This window comes from Acinonyx jubatus, chromosome F2 (assembly GCF_027475565.1).
Source record: "Acinonyx jubatus isolate Ajub_Pintada_27869175 chromosome F2, VMU_Ajub_asm_v1.0, whole genome shotgun sequence".
Taxonomy (NCBI): domain Eukaryota; kingdom Metazoa; phylum Chordata; class Mammalia; order Carnivora; family Felidae; genus Acinonyx; species Acinonyx jubatus.
This window is the reverse complement of record NC_069394.1, coordinates 23,906,184-23,929,967: the sequence shown is the minus strand read 5'-3', so window position 1 is coordinate 23,929,967 and position 23,784 is coordinate 23,906,184. Positions and strand designations below refer to the sequence as shown.

The 23,784-nt window shown below is 35.0% G+C and overlaps 1 long non-coding RNA gene across 3 annotated transcripts in view; it reads right to left on the bottom strand.

Moving 5' to 3' along the window:
• LOC113600602 (uncharacterized) overlaps positions 1-23,784 on the bottom strand; it is a 210,123-nt gene that overhangs the window by 85,584 nt on the left and 100,755 nt on the right. For all 3 annotated transcript variants that reach the window (XR_008292545.1, XR_008292546.1, XR_003421673.2), the window contains exon 3: positions 23,152-23,329. This is a non-coding gene — a long non-coding RNA (uncharacterized LOC113600602). The remainder of the gene's footprint in view (positions 1-23,151; positions 23,330-23,784) is intronic.

Sequence of the window (23,784 nt, the reverse complement as noted above, 5' to 3'; positions counted from 1 at the left end):
CAGTCTATACCATACTGTGGTAGTAGACTCCTGATTCAATCCATTGCCAAACCCATAAACAGATGGAATAGGAGAAAATATCTGCAAGCCATTTATCTGATAAGGGGATAATCTCCAAAATATTTAAGGAACTTCTATAATTTGATAGCAAAACAAAAAAGAAAAAAAGTAACTGAATTAAAAAAAAAAATGGGGTAAGGACTTGAATAGACATTTCTCCAAAGAAGATACACAGATGACCTACAGGTACATGAAAAGATGCTCAATATCATTAATCAACAGGGAAATGCAAATCAAAACCACGAGATGATTATCACTTCACACCTGGTAGAATGGCCATTATCAAACAACAATCAAAAAAAAACCTTAGAAAGGATAGTAAGTGTTGGCAAGGTTGTGGAGAAACTGAAACCTTTGTACGCTGTTGGTGGGAATGTAAAATCATGCAGCCACGACACAAAACGGTGCAGAGGTGAGGCACCTGGGTGGGTCAGTCGGTTAAGCGTCTGACTTCGGCTCAGGTCATGATCTCACGATTTGTGAGTTAGAGCCCCGCATCAGGCTCTGTGGTGATGGCTCAGAGCCTGGAGCCTGCTTTGGATTCTCCCTCTCTCTCTTCCCCTCCCCTGCTCACGCTCTGTCTCTTTCTGTCTCTCAAAAATAAATAAAAATGCTAAAAAAAAAAAGTGCAGAGGTTCCTCAAAAGATTTTAAAAATAATTACCATATGATATACTATATATATATATATATACTACTTTTGTATATATGCTATTTTATATATACTATTTTTATATCCGCATACTATTTTTTATATCTGTGTATATAAATATGTATCGATGTATAAAAATATGGAGGTTCCTCCAAAAATATTTTTAAATTACTATATGTTATATACATGCTATCTTATATATAAATTATTCATATATACTTTTACTTATAGTATTTTTATACCTTTATACTATTTTTATCTATACTGTTTACATATACTATTTTTATATATTACTTTAATAGACACACTATTATATTACTATCTTAATATATACACTATTTTATATATAAATATTGGAGGACAGTCATATTTAAAGTTTTATTTAGTTGATAGCCTCCATTATACTCTAAGTTAATATTATAGAAAATAAAAAGAAGACATTTGGAAATTCTACTGAAAGTTCAGAATTCATTAATTGGAACAGAAATATAAACAAGTCTCAGAAAACAATCATAACAATACTTAATATTGGAGATGTACTCTTCCTTGAGATAATTAATTTGCAGTTATGATTCATGAATTGTTCCATATTTTTCTGCCACACTTTTGTATCATATGTGCAACAAACAAAAAAATTCCTAGCTATGCCTATGAGCACACAGGAATTTTCCATAAATTTTCAGCAATTCCACTTGTGGTTATATGTTGAAAAGACTTGAATCTCAAAGAGATATCTTTACTCCTATGTTCACTGGAGCACCATTCACAATAGCTAAAATATGGGGGGGGGGGGACTATCCATCAATGGATTAATGGACCAAAAAATGTGGTACATGCAAGCATTTGGAATATTATTCAGTCTTAATAAAGAAGAAAATCCTGTAAGACATAACAACACTGATGAACCTGGAGGACAATATGCTACGTGAAATAAGCCAATCGCAGATATTGCATGATTCCATTCATGTAGGGTCTATAAATTAGTAAAACTCAGGAAAGCAACAAATAGAAATGTGTTGCCAGGGAGTGGGGGAGGGGAAATGGGCAGTTGCTGATCAATGGATATAAAATTTAAATTATACAAGATGAGTGAGTTTTAGACATACACTGCACAACAGTGTGCCTATAGATAACAACACTGTATTGTACACTTAAAATCTTTCAAGAGTGGGCTCGCCTGCATGACTTGGTCAGTTAAGTGTCGGACTTCAGCTCAGGTCATGATCTCGTATGCGATTCATGAGTTCAAGTCCCATGTTGGGCTCTGTGCTGACAGCTCAGAGCCTGGATTCTGCTTCAGATTCTGTGTCTCCCTGTCTCTCTCTACCCCTCTTCGGCTCACACTCGGTCTCTCTCTCTTTCTCTCTCTCTCTCAAAAATAAACATTAAAAATTTTTTTTAATTATTAAAAAAAATCTGTTAAGAGGGTAAATCTCACTGTCCTTATCCCAATAAATCTTTTTAAGTGTCCATTTAAATAACAAACAAACAAAACTGTACATCACAAAGAGTGTGTTTTAATGTATGCAAAATTTTAACAAAATCAGCAAGTATGTTGGGGATCCCAGGATGGGATGAAGACTGTGGTAAATTAATTATATTATGAACATAAGATGCAACTGTGCTGAAGGAAGTGAGGGTAAAAAAGGAGCTGACCTAATTGTAATGCTAGGTATTTACCCAAAGGATACAAAAATACGGGATACACGTATCCCGTATCCCAAAAAAAGGATACACGCACCCTGATGTTTACAGCAGCATTATGAACAATAGCCAAATTATGGAAACAGGCCAAATGTCCTATAACTGATGAATGGATAAAGAAATTGTGGCTTAGCTGGTTAAGTGTCAGACTCTTGGTTTTGGCTCAGGTCATGATCTCACGGTTCATGAGTTCGAGCCTGGGATTCTCTCTCTCTCCCTCTCTTTCTCTCTTTCTCTCTCTCCCCCTGCCCTTCCCCCACTCATTTTTTCTCTGTCTCTCTCAATTAAAAAAAATAGAAAGAAACAGTATATATATACTATTACCCAGCCATAAAGAAGAATGAAATCATACCATTTGTAACAATGTGGAAGGAGCTAGAGAGTATTATGCTAAGTCAGTCAGAGAAGGATAAATACCTTATCATTTCACTCATATGTAGAATTTAAGAAACAAATCAGATGAACATGGTGGGGGAAAAAGAGGCAAACCAGGAGAAGAAACTGAGGGTTGCTGGAGGAAGGTGGATGAGGGGTATGGGTTATATAGGTGATGGGGATTGAGGAGTGTACCTATTCTGATGAGCACTGGATGTTGTATGTAAGGGACAAATCACTAATTCTACACACCTGAAACTAATATTATACTGTATGTTAAGTAACTGGAATTTAAATAAAAACTTGCAAAAAAAGAAAAAGGAGCTGACCTAAGTAATTTTGGTAAATGATGTTATCACTGGAAACTGTAAGACTAGAGACAAAAGAAGTATACAACACTATACTCCACAAATTTCTTTCTCTCCGGGTGAAGATTAACAATTCTGAGACTACTTACGTGCATACTGGGGTTGGCCAAATAAGTAAATGGATATTGGAGACAGGGAACTGGGTTTCTCACTATCAGAGAGGGAAGACAAAGATAAGTACTAAAGATCAAAATGACCCTTTGGTATTGCATTGGAGTCAGAGACATTAGCATGAATAGATGTTTAGCATAATAAATATACAGATTTATTTTAATAAGTCTGTACATTTATTTTATTAATTTATTTGAATAAATTTATTTTAATAAATAATTAATCCCTGGGTTAGTGCACAGGCATATGTTACCCAGCTCTGTGTGCTGACAAGACAAGGAGCAAGGACGTCCTAGTAACAACAAGCACACCCATTGCTCAGACCCTGCTGTCTAAGTACCACGTTCCAATAAAGGGAAGGAAAGCTACCTGGGAAAAATGAAGCAGAAATAACATGAGATGAACCCACGGCATTTTGCGGTATCAGGAAGTTAGAATGGCTCAAAAAACACAAAAGATGGCGACATTTCAAAAAGATATAGTAGCCAACCTGAAAGAAACTCCCATTAGCAAAAGCTAAAACAATTTACAAACTGTTAACATAAAATACAATGTAAATATATGTGCATTCATCATGATATGAGTAAATGATCGAATAAGTAAATAAACTGGCAGAGGAAGGAGAAAACTCTTCCTTAAGAATTCCACACAATGTATATGTAGATAGTCTCCCTCCACCCCCTGCTCTTTTCAGGAATTAGAACAAAACTCCCACCTCTGAAGTGTGGGCTGTGCATAGAGATTTTGTTTCAAGAAGGACAGAAGAAAGAGTAACTTTATAGTGGAGGAGTCTGACAGGCACCACTTTAACCAAATATGGAAAAACAACAACACAACCCCAAATTGTAGAAACCCCAGAATATTCTTCCAAATACCTGACCAGATTCCTCAAAACTGTCAAGGTCAAGGAAAAATTAAGGAACTGTCACAGAGGAGAATGGGGAAACATGACAATTAATATCAGTGTGTACCCTGGATGGATTCCTGGAAGACGAAAAGGACACCAATGCAAAAGTGGTGACACTCAAATAAAGTCTGGAGTTTAATAATAATAACAATGTATCAACATGTTTCTTATTTTTGACAAATGTACCAAAATAATATAAAATAACAGTGAAGTAAACTGGGTGAGGGGTATACAGAAACTCTCTGCACTATTTTTGCAACTTCTCTGTGAATCTAAAATTATTCCAAATACAATGTTTATAAAAAAAAATAGATGATGAGATACAGGAATTTTGGCAGAAGCTTTCATCTTTACTAGGTGTCCAGAAACAATAAATATAGCTTCAGGTGAAGATTCTGCAAAGAGTGATTCTCCTGACGGGTGTAAAAGTGAAAAAATGTGAAGGGAATCCTTCCCTAGGAGACACATTTAATTAACTTAAAAATTCCATACCAAGAGGCAGTGGAAACAGCATTTTGTACTAAAAACACTTGCTCACAAGAAATTGTCATTAGTCAGCTCCCAAAGCAAATACAACACAACATTTTAAGGAAAATTGAGATTTATAGAGAAAATGGTTAGAGGTTTTCGGTTTTGTTTTGTTTTTGTTTTTTTTTTCTAAATGTTTATTTATTTTTGAGAGAGAGAGAGAGAGACAGAGCATGAACAGGGGAGGGGCAGAGAGAGAGAGGGAGACACAGAATCTGAAGCAGGCTCCAGGCTCTGAGCTGTCAGCACAGAGCCTGACACAGGGCTTGAACTTGTTTACCGCAATATCATGTCCTAAGCTGAATTTGGATGCTTAACTGACTGAGCCAACCAGGCACCTCAATTAGAGGTTCTGATGAACCTTTTCTAGAGGAAAAAGAAAGAAAAAGAAAATTCTCAAGGTTTCCACTATTGCAAACGTATAAACTTTTCAAGAAAGGCTCATAGTCTCCATTGCCCCTAATAAAAAGGATCTCACAGATGGCTAAGTTTCATCTCCAGATATAGGGAATACACAAGGTCAATAAGATCTATCACAATGTAAGACCACAAGTCATTGAATCTGAAGCATTGGTCCATACTACATGTCATCTTGGTGAAGATGAAGTTTTCCTTCAAACACCCCCTCTCTCTACATATGCACTAGAGTTTTTGCTATAGTCTTCAACAGCACCAAGTACTAGAAGCCAAGCATATGGATTTTACCTGGTGTAATTAAATCTAGTAACTAAGCATTAGCTTATCTAAGTTTTGTGTTCATACTGTGATAGCCTAATGTGTCCTAGTAACTCTGATTCTTTTTTTTTATTTCCCTAAATGAGGCACGTGTATCACTTGAAGTTTATTTTCTGCTAGTCTTTCCTAAGAATAGAAGACTGACCAAGGTCTCTGTAGAGATAACTGGATTATCAGCATGCCCGCTAAAATATTTCATTTTTAGGTTAAAACATAAGGGACTTCTGGACTTTAAGATTCTGGATCCTAAAATCCCAGGACACAGAGAGCTATACAGAGAGCATTATTCAACTTCCAAGAGTGTTACAAGTTTTCCCCAGAGAGATGGTTCAATTTATCTAACAAAAAAATCATGTGATTTTCTGACTAGGAATAAGGGCGAGGCTGCCAGCAAAGCCCTCTTTCCTCTTCCCTGTCACAGGTTGGGGTCTCTGGAAATTAGACTCCAAGAAGGAGACTGGAGGCAGTTAATGCAGGGTGTTTACTAAAAAGCATCCTTGGGAACAACACCTGTGGGAAGAAGGAGAAGGAGAACTGGATGGGGAGAAGTCAAACTTCAAGGGCAACTCTACAGGGAGCTCAGGATTAAAAATGGCTCCTCAGGTTTGTACCGCATGGAGGCAAAGCCTGCCTTTTAATCTCCACCTCAGTCACTGGATGTGGGCCTCCCTGAGGAAAAGCATGAAGGAGCAAGGCAGTTTTCTGCAGCAGAGGCAACCCTTAAGGGCTGGCTGTGATCTGACTGCACTCCGTTAAGCCAAGGCAAAGTAGTGCTTTCTCAAAGAGGGTCTCAATGGTGCATCCCTGTACCTACCACACCACCCCTCCTCCCCCCAGCACTCCAAGCCTACTTCCTGGAAAAATCCTTTGTAAACAGATTTCCATGCTCAATTACCGATATTTTATCTGCATCTAATAATGTTCATGAGCATTCAAGTGTTTCAGACAACTTTATCAGACACTTGGATTATTATCATTGTTGGTTTGTCAGTATAAATATGACAAGATTAATATCAATGTACCAGGATCTTATCTTATATCTTCCACAGTGCCAAACACATTACTATGCTCTATACCGACACTCAGTGAATATTTGAAGATGGTCCAACATAAAAGAATTAACATGGTTATGAATTTAGAGAAACATGGTTCCAAATCCCACTTTGATCAATTATTACCTCTGTAGTTTAAATCTTTCTCTTCATCTGAAAAAAAAGGAGTGCTAAATGATAATAAGTAACAAATCAATAATACAAAGAGTGCCTGTTCTATTTACTATGCAGAGTATTTTGAATAACTAATAATATCATATATAAATGCTAACCTTTTATAAATGTCCCTTCCCTGTGTACCAGGCACTGTTAAGGAGCTGTGAATGCATTCACTCACTTAATCCTTAAAACAAGGAGTGTTTTTTAACATCACTGGTTATGCAGGTTAAGAAACTGACTGACAGGAAATAATTTTCTCAGGGTTAGAGAACTAATGAGTATCAGAGCAAGGATGTGAACTCAGATCTGCTCTCACAAAGTACTACATCATACTGCCTCCCCTTAAGTATTGTTCTTTACAGTCTGAATGCACCAATGCTAGTTATTATTAAATCAATGAATATGTAGTTGATCTTTCATAATCATTATACATACTAAGAAGCAAAATCATATATGTTCTTTACACTATTCCCCAAATCCATTGAGCTCCTAATATATACCAGGCACTTATCAAAATGAAGATGGTAGAGTAGTGAATAAAACAGAAATCCCCTTACGCATGCAGATTATATCCTTGTGGGGAAAACAATAAAATTACAAAAAAGTAAAATACACAGTATATTATACACCTTAGATAGAGAAGAGTGCTAAAAAGAAAACAAACGGGAAAGTTGCTACACAGTGTCAGTGCCTAAATATTTTGAGTTGAATTTTGAGTAGAATTTAAATTCTCAATCAGAGCTTAGCATAGATCTTAGCAAAAAGTAGATTCTCAATTATGTTCATCATTTTAATGTAAAAAAGTAAAGAAAGAAGATATTTCAACAATAATCATAGATATAATGATGATATAGCAGTGTTAATTTTAATTGCAATTTATGGTAATTATTTTGTATGGAAGAAACTATTTCAAACAGGTGCAGGTTTTATCATTTAGGCAAATTTGAGCAATAGGAAGAAATACCACTTCATCAAAGATTTCACAAACATAAAATACAGTTTTAAATTACACATTTTATCATAATGTGCCTAAAAATTATATTAGGTTCTTATATAATCTTCTTCCATTTTTTGTTTTAAGTTCAGCAATTTCCTCTTCTAATGTTTGAGAATGTAGGGAATTGCTGAATCTGTGCTATCACACTCACAATCTAGAGTTTCGATGATCGTTTTCTATTTGAGTGTATTCTCTATTTAGTTTCAGGATTGTAATATGCACTATATAAACTGTACACTAATAACTGCTATCACTTATATAGTGCTTACTATTTGCTTAGCACTGTTCTATATCCTTTCACATGTATTTTCTAATGTATTTTTATAACAGTGCCTAGTTGTATTACAAGTATCCAATTTTACACATATAGAAACTAAGAGAGAGAGTGGTTGTGTACAAAAGGAATATCAATTAGTCTGATCAAAGACACCATGATCTTAGTTATTATATCAGTCTGCCCCTCTTCAAAAAGAAATCCTACACAACTTCCAATTTACAGTTTATTGAAGTATAATATTTTCTCACCAGGTGCTATTTTCTTTATCCTTAAAAAAAATATGGCATTTTTATAAGTCTTACATGTGATAAAGACACTTGGAAGGGAAGCAAAAATAACATAAAAACAGGAAGGGAGACAAACCCTAAGAGGCTCTTAAACACAGAGAACAAACTGAGGGTTGCTGGTGGGGTGTTGGGTGGAGGGATGGGCTAAAGGGATGATGGCCATTAAGGAGGGAACTTGCTGGGATGAGCACTGGGTGTTATATGTAAGTGATGAATCACTGAATTCTATTCCTGAAATCATTATTACACTATACGTTAACTAACTTGGATTAAAATAAAATAAAATAAAATAAAACTAAATAAGATAAAGTTAAATTTTATAAATTTATAATTAAATAAATTATATTAAAAATTAAAAGTAATAGATACTCAAACACATCACTAATTATTTTCCTATTATCTTGAGGTTATTTGTATCTATTGTATCTGCATGACAGAAATACAATTTCTGGTGTGCGACTTATTGCACGTGCCTTTCCAATTTTACACCCAGTGATGTAATGTTGGTAGCCTGAAACTGGCGATGCTGAGAGTACTTATGCCATGAAAATCAAAATTTATTATTTTGTTGACTGCCTACACTTTAAAAAGTGATGAAAAATGTTAATAAAGCATACAAAACTGAAAAAATATGGTATTTTTATAAGTCTTATAGGTCATAAAGACAGTTTGTTAAAACAACAAAAGAAGTCCTTTGAAGAGTTCTGGTTCTGAGAAAATGGAATACACATATCACACCCTGTTTTTTCCCATCAAATACAACTATAAATCCCAGATAGAATGCATGGAACAGCTACTTGAGAACCCTGAAAAGTAAATGGTAGCAGCTGGAAGGGAAATAGAGATCAGAATTTTTCAAGTTCCCTTGAAATGGAAGGAAGTTTATTTATTTATTTTTCTCCGCCAAAGGTAGCTTAAAACCCAGACATGTGCACTAAATGCAGATAAAAAAAGTTTAAGAAAAGCTGTTTCTGGTCCAAGCACCAGGAAAGGGATTCTCAATGAGTCAGGGAGAATAAAGGAAATCTTCTGTTGATTTTTCTTCCCCTTCCTTACCACCCTAACACCTTGGCAGCATCATGGCAGCAGTGACAGCAAAGTCATGGCCTTGATAGTGAGTAGTTACGGAAAACTCTAAGAGGGAGAGAATCCTCTCTGACCAGAAAAACTATGGTTCAAAGAATCTGAGGCAAATTCCTGTTGCTTTTCTTGTTTCTCTGTTCCCACACTACAGTACATGCATAGCAGAGCAAGGAAACTCAAAATATAAAATATAAATATAAAATGAAAATATAAATGAAAATACTAAGAAAATTAAAATAATACAAAAGAAGTTGGCAAGGAGAAATAGAACATAAAGAGAGGCATAGCAAGCCAAAATAATTAATAAATAATAATAATAATGGTAGTAAACAAAACCGCAAACATTAGAGTAAGTGTAAATGACCTAAGTACTCCAATTAAAAGATGGTATGATTGGATTAAAAACTCAATTATTATTTTGCACATTTCTGACAGACCAATGAAATCAAATGATAAATGGAGTATCTTACAAAGCAATAAGTTCACAGAATTGTCAAAGACACATCATACAAGATTCAAAGGGGACTTTAAAACTCATAATGCTGTCACAGCAATTTTTATAAAAAGTACAAATTTTTACAAATATTTATGGTAGAATAAAGGTTTCATTTCTTAGAATAGTGCCAATATCACAAAGCGTGATTGGCCATGCGATCTTACAAAATAATTAATCTTTAGCAGCTGCCCATTGGTGGAAAGAAATCCAAATGAAATCATCTCTTCTATTTCATTCAGCAAAGATACTCCTTTGAGAGAAATTGATGAGATGGCAAAAGATTTTTGAAAATTAGCTGTGTAACAACGACTGCAGTCAACCAAATTTTAAGTTCAATGGGAGGAACATCCTGGATGATAATACGCATTTCTGCTTGCATAAAATTACTGAAACTGAATACAAAAGGTTTATCTGTGTTTAACAACCTAAAAAATAATTGCATTAAAAGACATCCTTTTCCAGTGTCATTACTGTACAACAAATGAAACATGAACAAGAGGAATGGCTATTCAGCCAAATGAGTTTATAAGCAACTTTTCAAAAGGACTACCAGGAGTTATCAATTCACAGCATTCTTCCTCAAAAACAGTCACCAAGTATCTTAGTGACAGATCCCATAAATGAGTTATTTGGTATTCAGCATTATTAGTACATTTGAGTAACACCTTTTTCTTCTTTAGAGTCCAGATAGGGTACTGTACTCCCACTTTTGTCTGGAACTTATTCATTTAGTACTTTATTCTACTTATGAATTTCATTTCAAAATTGTCAAAGGGCCATTATAATTTATTATAAGATGAATGATTTAGGCTGACAAGATTGAGAGCCACAATCCCATAATCCTCCAAAGAGCATATTTATATCATTTTAAAACATTTTCCAAATTTTATCATCTTTTAATGTTTTAATTTTTTTTTTTTTTTTGTAGTTTGAAGGTTTTGCTTAAATTCAGTTAGTTAAGGGGCGCCTGGGTGGCTCAGTCAGTTAAACATCAGCTTCAGCTCAGGCCATGATCTCACGGTTCGTGAATTCGAGCCCCCTGTTGGGCTCTGTGCTGACAGCTCAGAGCCTGGAGCCTGCTTCAGATTCTGTGTCTCCCTCTCTCTCTGTTTGTACTCTGTCTCTCTCTCAAAAATAAATAAACATTTAAATTTTTTTTTAAAAATCCAGTTAGTTAACATACAGTGTAATATTAGTTTCAGATGTAGAATTTAGTGACTCATCATTTACACACAATATCCAGTGCTTATCACAAATGCCCTCCTTAATACTCATCACCCATTTAACCCATCCCCCCTTCCTCACCTCCCTTCCAGCAACCCTAGGTTTGTTCTCTATAGTTAAGAGTCTGTTTTATGGTTTGCCTCTCTCTTCCCCGCCCCCCATATCTATTTGTTTTGTTTCTTAAATTCCACATGAGTGAAAGAAATCATATGGTATTTCTATTTCTTTGACTGACTTATTTCACTTAGCATAATACTCTCTAGCTCCATCCAGGTCATTGTAAATGGCATGGCTGAGTAACATTCCATTGTATATATTGCAAATTTTATCATCTTTTTAAAAAAATCTCATTATCAGATAAATTTTTAATTCTTTAATTACTAATATGGTTTTTTTGTACATTTATCAGTCATTTGTATTTCTCCTCTGAATTATCTTTCAGGATTGTCAGTTTGATCAGTGAATTTGAGTTTTATTTATATCTGATTTATAAGTACTGTATATATTACATATGTTAAGTTTTAATCATAATTATAGCAATATTTTTCTTTAAAAAATTTAAAAATTTTTTTAATGTTTTTTATTTTTGAGAGAGAGAGAGAGAGAGAGAGAGAGAGAGACAGAGTGTGAATGGTCGTGAGGGGCAGAAATAAAGGGAGACACAGAATCTGAAGTGGGCTCCAGGCTCTTGAGCTATCAGCACAGAGCCAGCGCGGGGTTTGAACTCACAAACTGGGAGATCATGATCTGAGCTGAAGTCAAACACTCTACAACCGAGCAACCCAGGTGCCTCGCAAATATTTCTCTTTATGCATCTCTGATATTTTAATACCAGTGATGATTTTGTTGTTTGGAGGGATGCCAAATATATCATACATTATTTATTAATACCTTCACTGTATTTATCCTTAGGAATTCCTCACTTAGGTTTACAAATACATCAATTTTTTTGTTTTTGTTTTTCATTTATGGTTTTATCTAATGACTTCAACTTGACTTGTCTTTTAGCATTTGTTGTACTGAAAAATGTAAGATGTGATTCCAACTTGATTTCTTTTCTCACATAATTTCTCTATTTACTCTTTTAACTAAACCCTTAGATATAGGGTTTGTTTCTATATTTCTTTTCCTCAGTGATCCACTGATCCTTGTACTGTTAACACAGTGTATTACCTACTGTGCTTTAAGATAACTATTTAGTATCTGAAAGCTCACGGCTCCTTTATCATTATTCTTTCTTCACAACCACAACCATTGCTTTCTCAATCATTACATTTTGATGTATTTTGGGATAGTCGTCCCAAGTTTATAAAAACAGAAAAGGCCATCAAAACAAAAGACTTAAATGATCAACCTAAGAATCAGAAGGTAGTACTGAGACCCATCTGTGTGGATAGCATACATAGATGCATGGATCTTCTTTTCAAACAAAGAAACCAAGACTTTGCCATTCCAAATGCATTCTTCCAGCTGCTGATATAATTTTTGACTAATATAGACTCTGAAACAGTCTATTCCATACCATCTGCATCTCAACTTTGACAAGTTTTATGGTAACAGGGTGACTGATGAACAGGTAACATGGGACCAGTGGTTTCAACATAATTGTAACACATCATTCATTAGATTGTCAAAGTCTCCTTCCAGATATCAATCTGCTGGTTTAATAAAAGAAGTGAAAAATCAAGACCCATTATTACCCCTACATGAGAGCCCTCTGGGAGGAGAGGAAATTCCTCACCTAGTGCACAAGGATATTCTGTAATGAGCAGCAGCCATGCCCATGAAGTGAAGGTCGGACCTATGGCATCAAATCCTCTGTCACTTTTCTTCACAGACACCCACTAAAAGCCTCAAGGCAGCATTTTAAAGCAGGAAAGTACTCCAGCAATGGTTAATGAAGCTATGATTTTCCCCCCATGGGGAATACCCTTCTGAACTAGAAAACAGGCAAAACTAGTCCATTAACTCTCCTTTGAGAGGGGTGTGCTTTTGCAGCTTCATAAAAATAGCAGTGTGGAGTTGGAAAAGAATAAAAAGTCTCAGACTTGAAATACTAATATGCACACACTTAGTAATCAGTTTAACGGATGCTTTGTAAGTAAAGGGATGGTACGTAAACATATATTTCTGAGAAATTAGTGTAAAACCCACATTACATGAATAAGGAAGAACATGCCCAGAAGCAAGGATATGACAGTTATTTACCTTTTCCTAGGGCACCTCTGCATTTAGTAAAGGCACAAATACAGAGCAACCAAACTGACTTGCCCTGTGGGCAGGTTTGGGAGCATATTTGAACTCTGCTTTCTGGTTTCACATTAGTTCCGTTCAAATCTTGAGCATTCTTTTCTTGTGATGAGAAACTATATATTGTTTGAATACAGAACCGACTGCAGAAGACTTTATACACAAAGAACTGACACAATTCACATCAATATGAATGATGCTTTGCTCAGGAAAAGGGCTCCTGAGGTGTGAAAGGTGAAAATTTCCTCACTCTACACATCCTGAATATGCTACTTTCTGAAAGGAAAGGAGAAAAGAGAAAACTAATGTTTTTCTGCATATTAAAAAAAGAGGAACTGGGAGTTTCTGAACACATTCAAAAAAAGAGGGAGTTATGTGTACTAAAAAAAAAATATGTGAAAATTGTAGAAAGAGAAAATATCTGAGCAAAAAACTGGAGGCTAAAACATTGATTACAAAATGGCTCTACTGTTCTATGCAGCTTAACTAAACTTTAGACAGGCTTCCTCCCGACTGTAGGCCCCTGACCTCACTTTTCTTACAGTATTTCCTTTAGAAAACTTCCAATTATACATTTTTTCCCCTGCTCCTTTGAAATGTAAATCTCCTCCCAGGCTATACCAGTTTAACCAACCAGATACATCTTTCTTAAGAAGCTGGAAGGCAAGCCTCTGAAATATAATCCTTTTAGAAAGATAGAGTTCCGATTTCCCAGCCCTTATGGGAGAGTAGGAGCCTAACTCTGATAAGCAGAAATTAGCCAATTAGTAAAATAAACACAGGTGGCCTAAGCACACCGGCCAACCAACCTCCTGAAGACCCCTGGTGCCTTCCCACTAGCACCCCCTAGTGCTTGAAACTTTCCCACCTTCTGTTTCAAAAGTTGAGCCCTCCCACCTTTAGTATAGGCAGAGTTCAATCTCCTAGTTCGATCATCTTGAAAAAAATCTTTCTTGACTGTTTAACGCTCTGGCATAATTTTTCTTTGACACTGGGGAGAAAGTAAACTGGTGATAATTTGCAGTAGTGAAGAAACCTAAACAAGAAATGGGTAATATTTGATTGTAAAGGATTTCTGTGCCATCCTACAATGGGCTACCTCCCAAGAAAATCTACAGTAGTGACTGCTACCCACATCCGCCCTTTTTAGTGGTTCTCTGGAAGGCAGATAGCGTTTCTTTCACAGGAATGAACTTTATGGAAGAATGGGAAGAAGAATGAGGTATATCCTGACTCTAGAGAACATAAGCACTACCTTAATTATTCAAGAATTCTTGGTAACGACTACCCAAAAGTATGGAATTGGAGATAAAGAGTGACTCCAGAAAGGTCTCCTGACTCTGGAGAACATAAGCACTACCCTGATTATTCAAGAATTCTTGGTAATGACTACCCAAAAGTATGGAATTGGAGATAAAGGTGAATGATCTGGGGAATTTCTGCCAGGGAACATTAAGTATGCACTTTATATGCACAAATCTTCTGCCTCCGATTATGTATTGGAGCATCCAGTCTCAGTTGTGAAACTGCTAAGGAGGATCCCTTGCCTGAATAAGCTCTGCAAAATACTGATCATGAGCTATTTGTTACCAGGAAAGGCTTCTTTTTATACTTAAACTGTCAGTGCAACTATCTCTTTCTATCACTGCCTCCTGCACCTGTGTTCAAAGCTCTGGGTCAGTAGATGGGACATTTATATATTACTCACTTTGGGATAGGGAAAATAATTTCCAGGTTACAATCTGAACTATAGTGGGTAACCCTATTTGGCAGGAACCATGACACCATAGCCCTTCCTGTGTGACATCATTATATACACAATATCCACTGTGGCCCAAGAAGCTCATAAGTTTTTATTGTCTATTTCCCAACTGTTGTAGAATTATTAGTAATAACTCTGAGGGAGGGGAATAAAATATGAAGAAGCCAGGCAGCCATCAAAACTTCATTATAAAAGAGAGACTATTTCACTATAAGGAAGGCATATCTTTGAAAAAATTCATTTGGTTTTTTCTAATATTCAAAAGAATATATGGTTTGTAGTTCCAAGTTTGGTGATATGCCGTCTAGAAAATGAAATAATTAACCTGGTTGATATCTAAGCTCCCTTCCAAGTCTAAATGTCTTTTCTAACAACTTGTGTGTCTCGATTCTTTCGTTCCCTCCTTTCTTTCCTCCCTCACTTCCACCCTCCATCCCTCCTTCTTTCCTTCCCTTCCTTCTTCCATTCCTTCCACCTTCCTTCACAATGGCAAGTGCAGTATTTTCTATACCTCAAAACGATTTATTGGTGGTAAGCCACAACGTGTTTAGAAAATACAAAGAAAATATTATAACCTTCATTGTCAACGGTGCAAACACAGTTAAAATATTCTAGAAGGGGAACATCAGCTTGGTTTCTCTATAGTGGTTGTATGTTATTCCCTAGTGAGACACAGATTTCCAGCTGGCAGAGGCAAACAGATTATTTTGAATGTACAGTATTAATTTAGTGCAATTACTATGATTAATGTTTTTAGAACAAAATTGTAATGTTTTTCTAATGAATAAAGCTGAAACATTTATCTTATAATAATGTTGTAGTATTGTATTAATATAAAGTGGAACAGAAAATAAACTAGAGAAGCACAGAACAGCCAAACCATAAATCTAAACACCAAGAAATTTGCTTTTAAACATCATTACCTCACCACTATAAAATTTCCTAAACTGAAACGTAGAAAGTTTATTTGATATTTCCAATAGATATACTATTTCCTGAGGCTTAAATTTGATTGCCAGAAATTAGAACTATATGAATGAAAAAAAATCCCAGTAAAAAGGTATAGTTACAGATCAAAGCAATTAAAATAGCATCATTCTATAATGAGAGCTAGAGATGAGACAGTGTGATACTTACAAATACTAAAAAGTAATAGGCATTTGTTTCTATGTAGAATTTATCTTTAATGAAAAAAGAATGGATTGCAGTGCAGTGGTTAAGAACTTGGTTTCTGCAGTCAGGGAGTTTAAGCTACATGTTAATCTGTGTGGGCTTTTGCAGATTACTGAAATTCTCTAAATCAATGATCTTAAAACTTGGACTCTTGAGTGTACACAAAGACTTTCCAAGGGAATTAATGGCAAGGGTGACTTAAGAAAGTCACTTTCCAGAACCTCAACTATGTGCTGCCCAGCAATGTAGTCCTAGTCAAGGTACCAGGCAAGGTCTCCTTCCCCACCTCCTCGACTGCAATTCTCTTTCTTTTAGTTGACAAGGGAAAGTTCTCATCCAACCCAATCCTTCTTTGGAAAACTGTCCTGAGCTTTAAAAACTACAGGAGTACCAAACAAATGGACAAGTTAAATTGCTTGTGTTGGTGAAGCCTCTTTAAATAAGGTTTAACCCTCTTAAACCCACTGTGGATTTAGAGCATTGTATTATATTTTACAAAGTAAAAGTGTGACACTGGAAATGAAATATTTTGGTCTTTGTTGGAAATTCTGAAAGCACCTCAGTTCACCCAGGTGACACTAGCAAGTCTCCAGCCTTTCTCCTTTCTCTGTATCAATCCTTCTCTCTCTCTCCCTCTCTTAACTGTTCACAACTATTTACAAATGGAAGTCCTAGTGGTCCTTTTGAAGTAAATAAATGAGATTAAAAAAAAAACTTTTTTAAACATTTATTTATTTTTGAGAGGTGGGGGGACAGGCAGAGCATGAGCAGGGGAGGGCTGAGAGAGAAGGAGACACAGAATCCCAAGCAGGCTCCAGGCTCTGAGCTGTCAGCACAGAGCCTGACGTGGGGCTGGAACTCATGAGCTATGAGATCATGACCTGAGCCAAAATCAGATGCTTAACTGACTGAGCCACCCAGGTGCCCCAATACGTGAGATTAATTTGCAATTAGTAGCTTACATTCATTCATAAGTTAAGATTAACTTACTTTTAAAAAATAATTTTTTTTCTGGAATAGGTTGAAATGGGTCTTTGGAATATCATTGGCTTTATTACTTGTATAATCAAAGCTAATCTTTATAGACAGTAAAGAGAAAATACTTCTGTTCAGTCCATCCTAGATGATATACTAACAAGTTAAATAATCATATTTTTTAGCATGCAAATTAATAAGATTTCACTAAAGTTCCCCAATGTGAGAAGCTGTTATATTTGTTCCTCATTGGACAAAATAAAGTAAGGACACACGAAACCCCTGGGAATGTATTACATTTCATGTTATTGAATAAAAGTACAAGAAAAGGTTCTTGAACCTTCTATGATTTCTTGGTAAATTTATCATGTTGTGAAATGACATAATTTCCAGCAAATAAAAGTTACAAAATAATGTTCACCTCTATTTGTTTTTGTTCTTGTTGTTGCTCTGCTTTTGTTTTTTTGGCTGTGTGTATATCTTGTTTGGGAACATTGCTCTTTAAGTTTATCTTGGTGAAAACACAAGCACACCATTCGACCTGTGCTCAAAACAATTCAGTCCTTTTACTGTTTTTGTGGCTTAAAACGTATGCTTAATATCCACATTTTCCATACGTTATTGCTACAGAAAACATGGAATAATTAAAAAATTGCTGTTTTAAAAAAAAGGAAACCCCTTAGAGCTTTTGAAAGAGTCATCAGAGTGTGATTTTTGAAATTTAAAATGTTCTCACCAAATATTTTACGCTATCCTGTTGCATAATATAGTGACAGAAAGCAATGCCTTGACTATATATATCCAAAGTCATCTGAGTTGCTGGCATGATGTTTCTCTCTACTTAATAAGCTTCATGTATGAGACAAAAGTCCACAGGGAATCGGTAATACCTCTTGCTTCCATTTTGTTTAGTCCAAGTACAGAAGAAAGAAGAAATACAGTATGTGGACCTCTGACTTTTGTGTACAAAATAGAGTTCTTTATTAAAACAGCAGCATGTGTTCTCTAGCTGCTTACAAAGTGATAGGTGTAAGCATAGAGAGAACTGTAGAGTAAGAGTACGCATCTATAAAAACAGAATGTTAATATCTGCTTGATTATTTTTGTAAGTTAAATGAATCTAGTGGCTGGTACTGTCCAGGGAAAGTCCAATAAATAATGGTTATTGTGGATAATCACCTCTTAACTTGATATAACTACATCTCATGTTATGGAAAATCTTTTAATGTGCCATAGAGCAACCTAATTTTGCATCGGAATCATCCTTGGAGTTCTTTAAAAGCAAACTGCAGAATTTTGAGACACAGAACCAGGAACTCTGAGGTTGGCTCTCTAAACCTTGATCCCCTGGTCATTTTTGGACCAATGTGTAGGAAGCTATGGTTCTAGACATTTAAGTAGTCATAGATGCCTTTACAAGTAAGCCTCCTTCCATAAAGCTTAGCATTGATTAGATTTTAGACTTCTTAATGCATGCCCAGAATTAAAAATTTTTTTAAGTTTATTTATTTGAGAGAGACAGAGAGAGAGTGTGTGTGTACAGGGGAGGGGCAGAGAGAGAGAGGGAGAGAGAGAATCTCAAGCAGGCCCCATGCTGTCATCACAGAGCCCAACGCAGGGCTGGAACTCACAAACAGTGAGATCATGCCTGAGCTGAAATCAAGAGTCAGACAGACGCTTAACCAACTGAGCTACCCAGGTGCCCCAAAACTTTTTAAAGTGTAGAAGTACCGGAAGATCTTACAAGTTTATATAACCTAAAGTTTTTAAAGGTAAATGATTTTAATATTTTGTTGTACATACTTTTTGTCTTTTCCTGTGTTCTATGAATATGTATGAGAATTAGCATGAAGAGGCAATATCTCATGGAATATCATCAAATCTAAGATGCCAATGATTTTACTGTTCAGCATTATTTTATGAAATATTCAAAGAAAAAAAAAGCTGAGTATTAAAACTTGACCAACTGCTTTCTTAATACATAGTTTTTTTTAGGCTTATTGCAAGTACTATTTTAGACTTATTAAGGCACAAATGATATATGACCCAATCACCTTGGGCACTGTCAGCATTAATTTTGTGTCATGTCAGAGAATGGGAAAGTTTTGTTAGCATTTCCTGTCTGCTTAAACGTCCCTACCTGTTTCATTTTTTTTCATCAACTGAGCAACATGTTGCTGAAGGCTATGCAGCCTGTGCTGAAAGTCAGCAGGAATTTTCTGTGAAATTTAAAAGTGATGCTCTAATGATAGTTTTATGTTATGCGTGATTCTTCGACACTAGCCGTTCACTGCTTACAACTGTCTTCCATCTATTAAATGAGATTAGGAAATCTCTTATTTCAGTTCCCATTCTTGTCTGGTAATGATACCTCCTTTTCCAGATGTTCCAGTAACAAACATATCACAGATTCATCTACTTATTGGGAACTTCTTTTCTTAAGGCATGTAAAGCTCCTTATTGTTGATTTGCAAGGATCATAGAGCAAGTATCTGTTGAATTTCAGTAGATGATATCTTTTGGTTTTCAAAAGCAGCTGCAATTTATAGACATATCAACAATGTATTGACTTACAGTCCTCCATATATTTGTCAGCACATGGCAGTGTTAGTAATTTTATTTTTATTTACCTAAAAATTGTTTTATTTATTTAAGTTTATTTATTTTGAGAGAGACAGAGACAGTGCAAATGGGGAATGGGCAGAGAGAGAGAATCCCAAACAGGCTCTTCACTGGCAGTGCGGAGTCCCATTCAGGATTCAAACTCACGAGCCATGAGATCATGACTTGAGCCAAAACCCAGAGTCAGATGCTTAACCGACTGAGCCACCCAGGTGCCTTAGTAATTTTATTTTTACCTATTCTGGTGGTTGTGTAATCATATTTGATTCTTCATCAACTTACACTTTTCTAATTATTATTATCTGGGTATTAATGAGATTAACCAGCATTTTAAATGTTTCTTAAACATTTTCATAAAATCTCTTTTGAAGTACCAGTTCATTTCTTATGGCCATTTTTCTCTTGGACTTTTTCTTACTGACTTATGGGAATTATTCACAGTTTCAGAAACTGAAGTTTCAGAAAACAAGCACTTTTTATTATATGCATTGCAAATATCTTCTCCCAATCAGTGGCTTGTCTTTTCACTATCTTATTCCTGTCTTTCAATAAACAGAATTTCTTAATTTTATTGTATTGTAGCTTATGAATATTTTCCTTTATGGTTAGCTGTGTTTTTGTGTGCGTGTTTTGTTAAAGAAACATTTTCTTAACTCCCCCTTCCCTCCCACCAATAAAGGTAATTTTCTACCTTATTTTACAGTGGAATTACTTGTTTCCCTTTTACATTTAGTTTCATTCCACTTGGGGTAAAGTGTGAAGTAGGGGTCAAATTTATTTCACTTTTTTTTCATTCGCATATCCAATAATCCAACATTATGTATTCATAGTCTTTTTCTCACTGCTCTGAAAATTCACCTTTGTTTTATATTGTGTTTCTGTTTTCCGTTATTGGATTCTAATTTTGCTTCATTTCCCTATTTTTCTATCCTTATGCCAACAACTGTCTTAACTTACACTAGTTTTGTAATGTCTTAGTATCTATCAGAGCAAGTTTTCTCACTTTTTTATTCTACTTCAGAATTTCCCGGCTAGTCTTGAATGTTTGTTATTCTATACAGATTTTAGAATAAGGTTTTTAAACTCTGGACAAAAATGTTGGTGTTTGAGGGTAATCTGAAGAGAACTGATGTTTTGAAATACTGAATCTTCCAATCCATGAAAAGTTTTGTCTATTACTACATTTATATCTCTATTATTACATTTACATCTATTTTTTAATTTTCCCATATTCATGGTTTACATGTTTCCTTGTAGATATTTTGCACACCTTAGTGAAATTTATTCCCATGTTTTGCTTCTTAAATATTTTTGAAGTTACTGTGATATATTTTTAATGTCTGTAGGATTGTTAGTGAAGTTTCCTTTTTTGTTTCTCCCACTGGTTTTGTTTCCCTTGTTTTTTTTAATGTTCTTCAGTTTATCCAGGTGCTTAAGAATGTTTCAGTGTTTTCAAAGAATCAGCTTTTAGTTTTGCTAGGTCTCTATAATGTATGTTTGTTTTCTATGTTAATAATTTTGGTTCTTAACATTTATAATTTCTTTTCTTCTATTTTCTTTAGGTGTCATTTGTTGCCATTTTCCCAAGCTATTTAGAGCAGTGCTTAGTTCACTAATTTTCCCATTCACCTTTTCTGGTATAAAGCAGTACATTATTTTTTTTCTTCTGGTAGTTTTAAGTGCACTCCAAATTTTTGGCATATAGTGTTTTGTTGTCACTCAGCTCAAAATATTTTCTAATTTTCATTTTAATTCATTCTTTGACACGTAAATCATTGTAGAAGTCAATTTTTAAATTTCCAAATATTTAGGGATTTCCTAGTAATCTTTTTTTATGATTCAGAGCTTGTTTATATTGACTTCAATTTTTACTGAACTAGAAGCAGAGTGTACAGTTAACGAGAAAGTATAGAGACATACCAAAGGGTTGGCTTGTTGGGTGTCAGTAAGCTGGTGATGAAATTTGGATTCCATTGAAAAGCCAAAATATGTATTACAGGGTTTTTATTATGTTTTGTTTTGTTTTTTAACTCACATCAGTTTATAATAAATATTATTTTTAATTATTCCATGAGATTACTTGTAAAATCATATTGAAATAAGATGATACGAAAAAATATCTTATGGTATTTTATGGTATGTTTTTTTTTTCTTTTTAAAGGCTCAAAATCATTAGGGTAGTAGACTTTGGAGAATAAATCCTTCCTAATTCTTTATGTTGTGGTATAGATATACTGACCCATTTACTCATTTATTTGGCCAGTATTTGTTGAGCCTCTACTATGTGTCATGCATTCTTTAAATAACCGTGATAAAGAGAGCTAGTGTCTCCTTCCTTGTGGAGCTTAAGGTCTGGCAGGTATTGGGAGCAGAGTCAAAAATATGCCAGGGTATTATTTGGTTTGGGTCTGTTCTAAAAAGCATAGCCATGTATATATGCTAAGACTTCCTTAGGAAAAAATTATATGGTACATACAATTTAATAAATTCAAAGTTTACAATCAAAATGTCTTTCTAGCATGCAAAGAGGACTTAACCATGTGTGGAAATAATTATTTCTTTATGCAGCACAGAATTTGGACTTTGAAAATACATTACTTAAAACAGTCAGAAATTATTACTATTGGAGTTAATTTTGCACAGATTTGCATCATTTAGGCAGAAGCTGAAAATGTTGTAAGGGAGTTTAAGAGTATATTGTATTCCATTTCTTAATGCCTCATGAGAGTTGCACCTTAAGACAAATTGTACGTGATCACCTGCTAAATCTACCAGTCAACTTTTCACTCCATTCTTTAACAACAGGGAATGTAAGCCCTTATAATCAATATCAATAAATAGCAATATTATCAATACAAAAATAGCAGTTGGATGGTGTGTAGACTACCAAGTTAAGTGGAAAACAACATAAGTCAAGTAATAAAATCTATTTCCTTTCCATCTTGCTATAAGGTAAATTTGAATAAAACTAAGTAAAAAATATGCATTAAAGGAAGAAAATAGGACAAAGTACAGTCATTCTTCATTATTACAGATTCCATAATTACAAATTCACCTATTCACAGGGCACCTGGGTGGCTCAGTTGGTTAAGTGTCTGACTCTTGATTTGGGCTCGGGTCATGATCTCACCATTCGTGGGATCAAGCCCCATGTCAGGCTCTGTGCTGACAGTGAGGAGCCTGCTTGGGATTCTCACTCTCTCTCTCCCTGTCCCTCCCCACCTCTCTCTCAAAATAAATAATATTACAAAAAAAATTCACCTCACTAAAATGCATTTGCACCTCTACAATCAATAATCAAAGCCGTTTCAAGGTCATTCATAGACATGTAAGGATATCAAAAAATTTGAGTTACCTTTAGAGCAGGTTCCCAATGGAGGTCAAACAAGATGATGTTCTGTTTTCTTGTTTCAGCTCTCCTTCTGATTATCTTCTTTGCCGTTTATTTGGTGCCACATTATTTGCAATTTTATGCTTCTTCTTGGTGATTTTACTGTTTAAAATGGTCTCCAAAGCATAGTGCTGAAGTTTTCCTAAGCATAAGAATGATACATGTGTTAGATAAGTTTCATTCAAGCATGAATTATAGTGTTGTGGCTGAGTCCAAGGCTAATGAATCAATAACATCTATTAAATAAAATGTTTTTAGATAGAAACACACAAAAACCTCTATATACTGATTAGTTGACAACAATACAACCAGAGACTCTTAGGAAACTAATCTTACATTTCTCCTAGGAGTAACAGCTCATTGTTCATTAATTCATCATTCCTAATAAGTTTATAGAATATGACTACTGTGAATATGAAAATCAGCTGCATTTTGGTAGGAAATGTGAAGACAAAAGTTTGGTGAGCATCTGACAAATCTATACATGATGCTACTTAAGAGCACCCAATTTTAGCCAAAAGTTTTTTATTGTCACAGTCAAGGAAAAAGCAAACAAACAAACAAAAACTCAAACATGGCTTAGAGATGGAGAATAAA